The sequence below is a fragment of the Oryzias latipes genome, chromosome 6 (assembly GCF_053564925.1).
Source record: "Oryzias latipes strain Hd-rR chromosome 6, Olatipes_Hd-rR_3.1".
Classification (NCBI taxonomy): Eukaryota; Metazoa; Chordata; class Actinopteri; order Beloniformes; family Adrianichthyidae; genus Oryzias; species Oryzias latipes.
This window is the reverse complement of record NC_136242.1, coordinates 15,029,545-15,041,302: the sequence shown is the minus strand read 5'-3', so window position 1 is coordinate 15,041,302 and position 11,758 is coordinate 15,029,545. Positions and strand designations below refer to the sequence as shown.

The 11,758-nt window shown below is 35.4% G+C and overlaps 14 non-coding genes across 14 annotated transcripts; all 14 read left to right on the top strand.

Moving 5' to 3' along the window:
• The first annotated feature begins 273 nt into the window (after positions 1 to 273).
• Positions 274 to 414, top strand: LOC111947564 (U4 spliceosomal RNA). The gene has a single exon (XR_002873444.2). It is a non-coding gene; the product is annotated as a U4 spliceosomal RNA (small nuclear RNA).
• Positions 415 to 1,130: 716 nt separating this feature from the next.
• On the top strand, positions 1,131 to 1,271 carry LOC144992983 (U4 spliceosomal RNA). Its single transcript, XR_013657012.1, has one exon. It is a non-coding gene; the product is annotated as a U4 spliceosomal RNA (small nuclear RNA).
• A 720-nt stretch (positions 1,272 to 1,991) lies between these two features.
• LOC144992974 (U4 spliceosomal RNA) lies at positions 1,992 to 2,132 on the top strand. Its single transcript, XR_013657002.1, has one exon. It is a non-coding gene; the product is annotated as a U4 spliceosomal RNA (small nuclear RNA).
• Positions 2,133 to 2,852: 720 nt separating this feature from the next.
• LOC144992993 (U4 spliceosomal RNA) lies at positions 2,853 to 2,993 on the top strand. The gene has a single exon (XR_013657022.1). It is a non-coding gene; the product is annotated as a U4 spliceosomal RNA (small nuclear RNA).
• Positions 2,994 to 3,702: 709 nt separating this feature from the next.
• Positions 3,703 to 3,843, top strand: LOC144992991 (U4 spliceosomal RNA). Its single transcript, XR_013657019.1, has one exon. It is a non-coding gene; the product is annotated as a U4 spliceosomal RNA (small nuclear RNA).
• Positions 3,844 to 4,560: 717 nt separating this feature from the next.
• Positions 4,561 to 4,701, top strand: LOC144992989 (U4 spliceosomal RNA). The gene has a single exon (XR_013657017.1). It is a non-coding gene; the product is annotated as a U4 spliceosomal RNA (small nuclear RNA).
• Positions 4,702 to 5,421: 720 nt separating this feature from the next.
• On the top strand, positions 5,422 to 5,562 carry LOC144992973 (U4 spliceosomal RNA). Its single transcript, XR_013657001.1, has one exon. It is a non-coding gene; the product is annotated as a U4 spliceosomal RNA (small nuclear RNA).
• A 720-nt stretch (positions 5,563 to 6,282) lies between these two features.
• Positions 6,283 to 6,423, top strand: LOC144992984 (U4 spliceosomal RNA). Its single transcript, XR_013657013.1, has one exon. It is a non-coding gene; the product is annotated as a U4 spliceosomal RNA (small nuclear RNA).
• A 720-nt stretch (positions 6,424 to 7,143) lies between these two features.
• On the top strand, positions 7,144 to 7,284 carry LOC144992987 (U4 spliceosomal RNA). The gene has a single exon (XR_013657016.1). It is a non-coding gene; the product is annotated as a U4 spliceosomal RNA (small nuclear RNA).
• Positions 7,285 to 8,002: 718 nt separating this feature from the next.
• LOC144992963 (U4 spliceosomal RNA) lies at positions 8,003 to 8,143 on the top strand. The gene has a single exon (XR_013656991.1). It is a non-coding gene; the product is annotated as a U4 spliceosomal RNA (small nuclear RNA).
• Positions 8,144 to 8,863: 720 nt separating this feature from the next.
• On the top strand, positions 8,864 to 9,004 carry LOC144992969 (U4 spliceosomal RNA). The gene has a single exon (XR_013656996.1). It is a non-coding gene; the product is annotated as a U4 spliceosomal RNA (small nuclear RNA).
• A 717-nt stretch (positions 9,005 to 9,721) lies between these two features.
• LOC144992971 (U4 spliceosomal RNA) lies at positions 9,722 to 9,862 on the top strand. Its single transcript, XR_013656998.1, has one exon. It is a non-coding gene; the product is annotated as a U4 spliceosomal RNA (small nuclear RNA).
• Positions 9,863 to 10,582: 720 nt separating this feature from the next.
• Positions 10,583 to 10,723, top strand: LOC144992982 (U4 spliceosomal RNA). The gene has a single exon (XR_013657010.1). It is a non-coding gene; the product is annotated as a U4 spliceosomal RNA (small nuclear RNA).
• A 716-nt stretch (positions 10,724 to 11,439) lies between these two features.
• Positions 11,440 to 11,580, top strand: LOC144992986 (U4 spliceosomal RNA). Its single transcript, XR_013657015.1, has one exon. It is a non-coding gene; the product is annotated as a U4 spliceosomal RNA (small nuclear RNA).
• Positions 11,581 to 11,758: the final 178 nt, after the last annotated feature.

Below are 11,758 nucleotides of genomic sequence, written 5' to 3'. Positions count from 1 at the left end.
TCTGTTGTCACGTTCAAGATATAATAGTAGATTGACTTTTTCCATGGGATTATGTTCAACGATTATTCTTTTTTGTTTATTATAATTAATAGAGAATGCTATTTTTTGTAGTTTAGTTACCTGTTTGAAGATCTTGTTGAAACGCATTGATGCAAAATTAGAAAGCGACTGTTGTAGACTCACTAATCTTTGTTGAACTAACTCCCTCACCGACACCATAACAGACAGGTGTAGTCGTGAGAGTGAGTCTACTGTGAGCAACTGTGAGTGGACATCTTTGCGCAGTGGCAGTATCGTAGCCTATGAGGTTTATCCGAGGCGCGATTATTGCTAATTGAAAACTTTACCCAATACCCCGCCTTGACGACTTGAAATATAGTCGGCTATGGCAATTTTTGTTGGTCTCTAAGGAGACTTTAATTTTGTTTAATATCAATGACTTTAGCACTGAAAGTTTTGCAGATGATGTAACACTAATATTGCAATAAGTTCTAGGCTCTAGGAAGGTGAGATCTCTGCGTAGCCAATGATATTGTATTTTATTGCATTACATGTACTAAGTTTAACTAAATATGATGTAATGGCCATAAAGAATATAGTCTGGGAATATTGATAAGGTTTTATTCTTGATATGTTTACTTTTCCTGGTTGTTCCTACCTATTGAGATGGAATGTTCAAAGCTTCTGTCTTTGTGGTGCTCTTTGAAAGTCGCACATGACATGTTGTCACTTCTGCTTTCAATTTTGCCCGTGGAAGTACTTGTTTTTTCAAAATAATCAGTAAGTGATGTAGTTGTTTAGCTTTTCCTGACAGCTGTTGACAGTGAAAATTAGTTGATTTCCCTAAAAGTATTCTTCTGTCTGTTGTCACGTTCAAGATATAATAGTAGATTGACTTTTTCCATGGGATTATGTTCAACGATTATTCTTTTTTGTTTATTATTAATAGAGAATGCTATTTTTTGTAGTTTAGTTTGCCGTTTGAAGATCTTGTTGAAATGCATTGATGCAAAATTAGAAAGCGACTGTTGTAGACTCACTAATCTTTGTTGAACTAACTCCCTCACCGACACCATAACAGACAGGTGTAGTTGTGAGAGTGAGTCTACTGTGAGCAACTGTGAGTGGACATCTTTGCACAGTGGCAGTATCGTAGCCTATGAGGTTTATCCGAGGCGCGATTATTGCTAATTGAAAACTTTACCCAATACCCCGCCTTGACGACTTGAAATATAGTCGGCTATGGCAATTTTTGTTGGTCTCTATGGAGACTGTAATTTTGTTTAATATCAATGACTTTAGCACTGAAAGTTTTGCAGATGATGTAACACTAATATTGCAATAAGTTCTAGGCTCTAGGAAGGTGAGATCTCTGCGTAGCCAATGATATTGTATTTTATTAGAAGTATTTGTACTAAGTTTTACTAAATATGATGTAATGGCCATAAAGAATATAGTCTGGGAATATTGATAAGGTTTTATTCTTGATATGTTTACTTTTCCTGGTTGTTCCTACCTATTGAGATGGAATGTTCAAAGTTTCTGTCTTTGTGGGGCTCTTTGAAAGTCGCACATGACATGTTGTCACTTCTGCTTTCAATTTTGCCCGTGAAAGTACTTGTTTTTTCAAAATAATCAGTAAATGTTGTAGTTGTTTAGCTTTTTCTGACAGCTGTTGACAGTGAAAATTAGTTGATTTCCCTAAAAGTATTCTTCTGTCTGTTGTCACGTTCAAGATATAATAGTAGATTGACTTTTTCCATGGGATTATGTTCAACGATTATTCTTTTTTGTTTATTATAATTAATAGAGAATACTATTTTTTGTAGTTTAGTTTGCCGTTTGAAGATCTTGTTGAAACGCATTGATGCAAAATTAGAAAGCGACTGTTGTAGACTCACTAATCTTTGTTGAACTAACTCCCTCACCGACACCATAACAGACAGGTGTAGTCGTGAGAGTGAGTCTACTGTGAGCAACTGTGAGTGGACATCTTTGCGCAGTGGCAGTATCGTAGCCTATGAGGTTTATCCGAGGCGCGATTATTGCTAATTGAAAACTTTACCCAATACCCCGCCTTGACGATTTGAAATATAGTCGGCTATGGCAATTTTTGTTGGTCTCTATGGAGACTGTAATTTTGTTTAATATCAATGACTTTAGCACTGAAAGTTTTGCAGATGATGTAACACTAATATTGCAATAAGTTCTAGGCTCTAGGAAGGTGAGATCTCTGCGTAGCCAATGATATTGTATTTTATTAGAAGTATTTGTACTAAGTTTTACTAAATATGATGTAATGGCCATAAAGAATATAGTCTGGGAATATTGATAAGGTTTTATTCTTGATGTGTTTACTTTTCCTGGTGGTTCCTACCTATTGAGATGGAATGTTCAAAGCTTCTGTCTTTGTGGTGCTCTTTGAAAGTCGCACATGACATGTTGTCACTTCTGCTTTCAATTTTGCCCGTAGAAGTACTTGTTTTTTCCAAATAATCAGTAAGTGTTGTAGTTGTTTAGCTTTTCCTGACAGCTGTTGACAGTGAAAATTAGTTGATTTCCCTAAAAGTATTCTTCTGTCTGTTGTCACGTTCAAGATATAATAGTAGATTGACTTTTTCCATGGGATTATGTTCAACGATTATTCTTTTTTGTTTATTATAATTAATAGAGAATGCTATTTTTTGTAGTTTAGTTACCTGTTTGAAGATCTTGTTGAAACGCATTGATGCAAAATTAGAAAGCGACTGTTGTAGACTCACTAATCTTTGTTGAACTAACTCCCTCACCGACACCATAACAGACAGGTGTAGTCGTGAGAGTGAGTCTACTGTGAGCAACTGTGAGTGGACATCTTTGCGCAGTGGCAGTATCGTAGCCTATGAGGTTTATCCGAGGCGCGATTATTGCTAATTGAAAACTTTACCCAATACCCCGCCTTGACGACTTGAAATATAGTCAGCTATGGCAATTTCTGTTGGTCTCTATGGAGATTGTAATTTTGTTTAATATCAATGACTTTAGCACTGAAAGTTTTGCAGATGATGTAACACTAATATTGCAATAAGTTCTAGGCTCTAGGAAGGTGAGATCTCTGCGTAGCCAATGATTTATTAGAAGTATTTGTACTAAGTTTTACTAAATATGATGTAATGGCCATAAAGAATATAGTCTGGGAATATTGATAAGGATTTATTCTTGATATGTTTACTTTTCCTGGTTGTTCTTACCTATTGAGATGGAATGTTCAAAGCTTCTGTCTTTGTGGTGCTCTTTGAAAGTCGCACATGACATGTCACTTTTGCTTTCAATTTTGCCCGTGAAAGTACTTGTTTTTTCAAAATAATCAGTAAATGTTGTAGTTGTTTAGCTTTTCCTGACAGCTGTTGACAGTGAAAATTAGTTGATTTCCCTAAAAGTATTCTTCTGTCTGTTGTCACGTTCAAGATATAATAGTAGATTGACTTTTTCCATGGGATTATGTTCAACGATTATTCTTTTTTGTTTATTATCATTAATAGAGAATGCTATTTTTTGTAGTTTAGTTACCTGTTTGAAGATCTTGTTGAAACGCATTGATGCAAAATTAGAAAGCGACTGTTGTAGACTCACTAATCTTTGTTGAACTAACTCCCTCACCGACACCATAACAGAAAGGTGTAGTCGTTAGAGTGAGTCTACTGTGAGCAACTGTGAGTGGACATCTTTGCGCAGTGGCAGTATCATAGCCTATGAGGTTTATCCGAGGCGCGATTATTGCTAATTGAAAACTTTACCCAATACCCCGCCTTGACGACTTGAAATATAGTCGGCTATGGCAATTTTTGTTGGTCTCTATGGAGACTGTAATTTTGTTTAATATCAATGACTTTAGCACTGAAAGTTTTGCAGATGATTTAACACTAATATTGCAATAAGTTCTAGGCTCTAGTAAGGTGAGATCTCTGCGTAGCCAATGATATTGTATTTTATTAGAAGTATTTGTACTAAGTTTTACTAAATATGATGTAATGGCCAGAAAGAATATAGTCTGGGAATATTGATAAGGTTTTATTCTTGATATGTTTACTTTTCCTGGTTGTTCCTACCTATTGAGATGGAATGTTCAAAGCTTCTGTCTTTGTGGTGCTCTTTGAAAGTCGCACATGACATGTCACTTCTGCTTTCAATTTTGCCCGTGGAAGTACTTGTATTTTCAAAATAATCAGTAAATGTTGTAGTTGTTTAGCTTTTCCTGACAGCTGTTGACAGTGAAAATTAGTTGATTTCCCTAAAAGTATTCTTCTGTCTGTTGTCACGTTCAAGATATAATAGTAGATTGACTTTTTCCATGGGATTATGTTCAACGATTATTCTTTTTTGTTTATTATCATTAATAGAGAATGCTATTTTTTGTAGTTTAGTTACCTGTTTGAAGATCTTGTTGAAACGCATTGATGCAAAATTAGAAAGCGACTGTTGTAGACTCACTAATCTTTGTTGAACTAACTCCCTCACCGACACCATAACAGAAAGGTGTAGTCGTTAGAGTGAGTCTACTGTGAGCAACTGTGAGTGGACATCTTTGCGCAGTGGCAGTATCATAGCCTATGAGGTTTATCCGAGGCGCGATTATTGCTAATTGAAAACTTTACCCAATACCCCGCCTTGACGACTTGAAATATAGTCGGCTATGGCAATTTTTGTTGGTCTCTATGGAGACTGTAATTTTGTTTAATATCAATGACTTTAGCACTGAAAGTTTTGCAGATGATGTTACACTAATATTGCAATAAGTTCTAGGCTCCAGTAAGGTGAGATCTCTGCGTAGCCAATGATATTGTATTTTATTAGAAGTATTTGTACTAAGTTTTACTAAATATGATGTAATGGCCATAAAGAATATAGTCTGGGAATATTGATAAGGTTTTATTCTTGATATGTTTACTTTTCCTGGTTGTTCCTACCTATTGAGATGGAATGTTCAAAGCTTCTGTCTTTGTGGTGCTCTTTGAAAGTCGCACATGACATGTTGTCACTTCTGCTTTCAATTTTGCCCGTGGAAGTACTTGTTTTTTCATAATAATCAGTAAGTGTTGTAGTTGTTTAGCTTTTCCTGACAGCTGTTGACAGTGAAAATTAGTTGATTTCTCTAAAAGTATTCTTCTGTCTGTTGTCACGTTCAAGATATAATAGTAGATTGACTTTTTCCATGGTATTATGTTCATCAATTATTCTTTTTTGTTTATTATAATTAATAGAGAATGCTATTTTTTGTAGTTTAGTTTGCCGTTTGAAGATCTTGTTGAAATGCATTGATGCAAAATTAGAAAGCGACTGTTGTAGACTCACTAATCTTTGTTGAACTAACTCCCTCACCGACACCATAACAGACAGGTGTAGTCGTGAGAGTGAGTCTACTGTGAGCAACTGTGAGTGGACATCTTTGCGCAGTGGCAGTATCGTAGCCTATGAGGTTTATCCGAGGCGCGATTATTGCTAATTGAAAACTTTACCCAATACCCCGCCTTGACGACTTGAAATATAGTCGGTTATGGCAATTTTTGTTGGTCTCTATGGAGACTGTAATTTTGTTTAATATCAATGACTTTAGCACTGAAAGTTTTGCAGATGATTTAACACTAATATTGCAATAAGTTCTAGGCTCCAGTAAGGTGAGATCTCTTCGTAGCCAATGATATTGTATTTTATTAGAAGTATTTGTACTAAGTTTTACTAAATATGATGTAATGGCCATAAAGAATATAGTCTGGGAATATTGATAAGGTTTTATTCTTGATATGTTTACTTTTCCTGGTTGTTCCTACCTATTGAGATGGAATGTTCAAAGCTTCTGTCTTTGTGGTGCTCTTTGAAAGTCGCACATGACATGTTGTCACTTCTGCTTTCAATTTTGCCCGTGGAAGTACTTGTTTTTTCATAATAATCAGTAAGTGTTGTAGTTGTTTAGCTTTTCCTGACAGCTGTTGACAGTGAAAATTAGTTGATTTCCCTAAAAGTATTCTTCTGTCTGTTGTCACGTTCAAGATATAATAGTAGATTGACTTTTTCCATGGTATTATGTTCATCAATTATTCTTTTTTGTTTATTATAATTAATAGAGAATGCTATTTTTTGTAGTTTAGTTTGCCGTTTGAAGATCTTGTTGAAATGCATTGATGCAAAATTAGAAAGCGACTGTTGTAGACTCACTAATCTTTGTTGAACTAACTCCCTCACCGACACCATAACAGAAAGGTGTAGTCGTGAGAGTGAGTCTACTGTGAGCAACTGTGAGTGGTCATCTTTGCGCAGTGGCAGTATCGTAGCCTATGAGGTTTATCCGAGGCGTGATTATTGCTAATTGAAAACTTTACCCAATACCCCGCCTTGACGACTTGAAATATAGTCGGCTATGGCAATTTCTGTTGGTCTCTAAGGAGACTGTAATTTTGTTTAAAAGCAATGACTTTAGCACTGAATGTTTTGCAGGTTATCTAACACTAATATTGCAATAAGTTCTAGGCTCTAGGAAGGTGAGATCTCTGCGTAGCCAATGATATTGTATTTTATTAGAAGTATTTGTACTAAGTTTTACTAAATATGATGTAATGGCCATAAAGAATATAGTCTGGGAATATTGATAAGGTTTTATTCTTGATATGTTTACTTTTCCTGGTTGTTCCTACCTATTGAGATGGAATGTTCAAAGCTTCTGTCTTTGTGGTGCTCTTTGAAAGTCGCACATGACATGTTGTCACTTCTGCTTTCAATTTTGCCCGTGGAAGTACTTGTATTTTCAAAATAATCAGTAAATGTTGTAGTTGTTTAGCTTTTCCTGACAGCTGTTGACAGTGAAAATTATTTGATTTCCCTAAAAGTATTCTTCTGTCTGTTGTCACGTTCAAGATATAATAGTAGATTGACTTTTTCCATGGTATTATGTTCAACGATTATTCTTTTTTGTTTATTATAATTAATAGAGAATGCTATTTTTTGTAGTTTAGTTACCTGTTTGAAGATCTTGTTGAAACGCATTGATGCAAAATTAGAAAGCGACTGTTGTAGACTCACTAATCTTTGTTGAACTAACTCCCTCACCGACACCATAACAGACAGGTGTAGTCGTGAGAGTGAGTCTACTGTGAGCAACTGTGAGTGGACATCTTTGCGCAGTGGCAGTATCGTAGCCTATGAGGTTTATCCGAGGCGTGATTATTGCTAATTGAAAACTTTACCCAATACCCCTCCTTGACGACTTGAAATATAGTCGGCAATGGCAATTTTTGTTGGTCTCTATGGAGACTGTAATTTTTTTTAATATCAATGCCTTTAGCACTAAAAGTTTTGCAGATGATTTAACACTAATATTGCAATAAGTTTTAGGCTCTAGTAAGGTGAGATCTCTGCGTAGCCAATGATATTGTATTTTATTAGAAGTATTTGTACTAAGTTTTACTAAATATGATGTAATGGCCATAAAGAATATAGTCTGGGAATATTGATAAGGTTTTATTCTTGATATGTTTACTTTTCCTGGTTGTTCCTACCTATTGAGATGGAATGTTCAAAGCTTCTGTCTTTGTGGTGCTCTTTGAAAGTCGCACATGACATGTCACTTCTGCTTTCAATTTTGCCCGTGGAAGTACTTGTTTTTTCATAATAATCAGTAAATGTTGTAGTTGTTTAGCTTTTCCTGACAGCTGTTGATAGTGAAAATTAGTTGATTTCCCTAAAAGTATTCTTCAGTCTGTTGTCACGTTCAAGATATAATTGTAGATTAACTTTTTCCATGGTATTATGTTCAACGATTATTCTTTTTTGTTTATTATAATTAATAGAGAATGCTATTTTTTGTAGTTTAGTTTGCCGTTTGAAGATCTTGTTGAAATGCATTGATGCAAAATTAAAAAAGCGACTGTTGTAGACTCACTAATCTTTGTTGAACTAACTCCCTCACCGACACCATAACAGACAGGTGTAGTTGTGAGAGTCAGTCTACTGTGAGCAACTGTGAGTGGACATCTTTGCGCAGTGGCAGTATCGTAGCCTATGAGGTTTATCCGAGGCGCGATTATTGCTAATTGAAAACTTTACCCAATACCCCGCCTTGACGACTTGAAATATAGTCGGCTATGGCAATTTTTGTTGGTCTCTAAGGAGACTGTAATTTTGTTTAATATCAATGACTTTAGCACTGTATGTTTTGCAGATGATTTAACACTAATATTGCAATAAGTTCTAGGCTCTAGGAAGGTGAGATCTCTGCGTAGCCAATGATATTGTATTTTATTAGAAGTATTTGTACTAAGTTTTACTAAATATGATGTAATGGCCATAAAGAATATAGTCTGGGAATATTGATAAGGTTTTATTCTTGATATGTTTACTTTTCCTGGTTGTTCCTACCTATTGAGATGGAATGTTCAAAGCTTCTGTCTTTGTGGTGCTCTTTGAAAGTCGCACATGACATGTTGTCACTTCTGCTTTCAATTTTGCCCGTGGAAGTACTTGTATTTTCAAAATAATCAGTAAATGTTGTAGTTGTTTAGCTTTTCCTGACAGCTGTTGACAGTGAAAATTAGTTGATTTCCCTAAAAGTATTCTTCTGTCTGTTCTCACGTTCAAGATATAATAGTAGATTGACTTTTTCCATGGTATTATGTTCAACGATTATTCTTTTTTGTTTATTATAATTAATAGAGAATGCTATTTTTTGTAGTTTAGTTACCTGTTTGAAGATCTTGTTGAAACGCATTGATGCAAAATTAGAAAGCGACTGTTGTAGACTCACTAATCTTTGTTGAACTAACTCCCTCACCGACACCATAACAGACAGGTGTAGTCGTGAGAGTGAGTCTACTGTGAGCAACTGTGAGTGGACATCTTTGCACAGTGGCAGTATCGTAGCCTATGAGGTTTATCCGAGGCGCGATTATTGCTAATTGAAAACTTTACCCAATACCCCGCCTTGACGACTTGAAATATAGTCGGCAATGGCAATTTTTGTTGGTCTCTATGGAGACTGTAATTTTGTTTAATATCAATGCCTTTAGCACTGAAAGTTTTGCAGATGATTTAACACTAATATTGCAATAAGTTCTAGGCTCTAGTAAGGTGAGATCTCTGCGTAGCCAATGATATTGTATTTTATTAGAAGTATTTGTACTAAGTTTTACTAAATATGATGTAATGGCCAGAAAGAATATAGTCTGGGAATATTGATAAGGTTTTATTCTTGATATGTTTACTTTTCCTGGTTGTTCCTACCTATTGAGATGGAATGTTCAAAGCTTCTGTCTTTGTGGTGCTCTTTGAAAGTCGCACATGACATGTCACTTCTGCTTTCAATTTTGCCCGTGGAAGTACTTGTATTTTCAAAATAATCAGTAAATGTTGTAGTTGTTTAGCTTTTCCTGACAGCTGTTGACAGTGAAAATTAGTTGATTTCCCTAAAAGTATTCTTCTGTCTGTTGTCACGTTCAAGATATAATAGTAGATTGACTTTTTCCATGGGATTATGTTCAACGATTATTCTTTTTTGTTTATTATCATTAATAGAGAATGCTATTTTTTGTAGTTTAGTTACCTGTTTGAAGATCTTGTTGAAACGCATTGATGCAAAATTAGAAAGCGACTGATGTAGACTCACTAATCTTTGTTGAACTAACTCCCTCACCGACACCATAACAGACAGGTGTAGTCGTTAGAGTGAGTCTACTGTGAGCAACTGTGAGTGGACATCTTTGCGCAGTGGCAGTATCGTAGCCTATGAGGTTTATCCGAGGCGCGATTATTGCTAATTGAAAACTTTGCCCAATACCCCGCCTTGACGACTTGAAATATAGTCGGCTATGGCAATTTTTGTTGGTCTCTATGGAGACTGTAATTTTGTTTGATATCAATGACTTTAGCACTGAATGTTTTGCAGATGATGTTACACTAATATTGCAATAAGTTCTAGGCTCCAGTAAGGTGAGATCTCTGCGTAGCCAATGATATTGTATTTTATTAGAAGTATTTGTACTAAGTTTTACTAAATATGATGTAATGGCCAGAAAGAATATAGTCTGGGAATATTGATAAGGTTTTATTCTTGATATGTTTACTTTTCCTGGTTGTTCCTACCTATTGAGATGGAATGTTCAAAGCTTCTGTCTTTGTGGTGCTCTTTGAAAGTCGCACATGACATGTTGTCACTTCTGCTTTCAATTTTGCCCGTGGAAGTACTTGTTTTTTCATAATAATCAGTAAATGTTGTAGTTGTTTAGCTTTTCCTGACAGCTGTTGATAGTGAAAATTAGTTGATTTCCCTAAAAGTATTCTTCTGTCTGTTGTCACGTTCAAGATATAATAGTAGATTAACTTTTTCCATGGTATTATGTTCAACGATTATTCTTTTTTGTTTATTATAATTAATAGAGAATGCTATTTTTTGTAGTTTAGTTATCTGTTTGAAGATCTTGTTGAAATGCATTGATGCAAAATTTGAAAGCGACTGTTGTAGACTCACTAATCTTTGTTGAACTAACTCCCTCACCGACACCATAACAGACAGGTGTAGTCGTGAGAGTGAGTATACTGTGAGCAACTGTGAGTGGTCATCTTTGCGCAGTGGCAGTATCGTAGCCTATGAGGTTTATCCGAGGCGCGATTATTGCTAATTGAAAACTTTACCCAATACCCTGCCTTGACGACTTGAAATATAGTCGGCTATGGCAATTTTTGTTGGTCTCTATGGAGACTGTAATTTTGTTTAATATCATTGACTTTAGCACTGAATGTTTTGCAGATGACGTCACACTAATATTGCAATAAGTTCTAGGCTCTAGTAAGGTGAGATCTCTCCGTAGCCAATGATATTGTATTTTATTGCAATATCTGTACTAAGTTTAACTAAATATGATGTAATGGCCATAAAGAATATAGTCTGGGAATATTGATAAGGTTTTATTCTTGATATGTTTACTTTTCCTGGTTGTTCCTACCTATTGAGATGGAATGTTCAAAGCTTCTGTCTTTGTGGTGCTCTTTGAAAGTCGCACATGACATGTCACTTCTGCTTTCAATTTTGCCCGTGGAAGTACTTGTATTTTCAAAATAATCAGTAAATGTTGTAGTTGTTTAGCTTTTCCTGACAGCTGTTGACAGTGAAAATTAGTTGATTTCCCTAAAAGTATTCTTCTGTCTGTTGTCACGTTCAAGATATAATAGTAGATTGACTTTTTCCATGGGATTATGTTCAACGATTATTCTTTTTTGTTTATTATCATTAATAGAGAATGCTATTTTTTGTAGTTTAGTTACCTGTTTGAAGATCTTGTTGAAACGCATTGATGCAAAATTAGAAAGCGACTGTTGTAGACTCACTAATCTTTGTTGAACTAACTCCCTCACCGACACCATAACAGACAGGTGTAGTCGTTAGAGTGAGTCTACTGTGAGCAACTGTGAGTGGACATCTTTGCGCAGTGGCAGTATCGTAGCCTATGAGGTTTATCTGAGGCGCGATTATTGCTAATTGAAAACTTTGCCCAATACCCCGCCTTGACGACTTGAAATATAGTCGGCTATGGCAATTTTTGTTGGTCTCTATGGAGACTGTAATTTTGTTTGATATCAATGCCTTTAGCACTGAATGTTTTGCAGATGATGTTACACTAATATTGCAATAAGTTCTAGGCTCCAGTAAGGTGAGATCTCTGCGTAGCCAATGATATTGTATTTTATTAGAAGTATTTGTACTAAGTTTTACTAAATATGATGTAATGGCCATAAA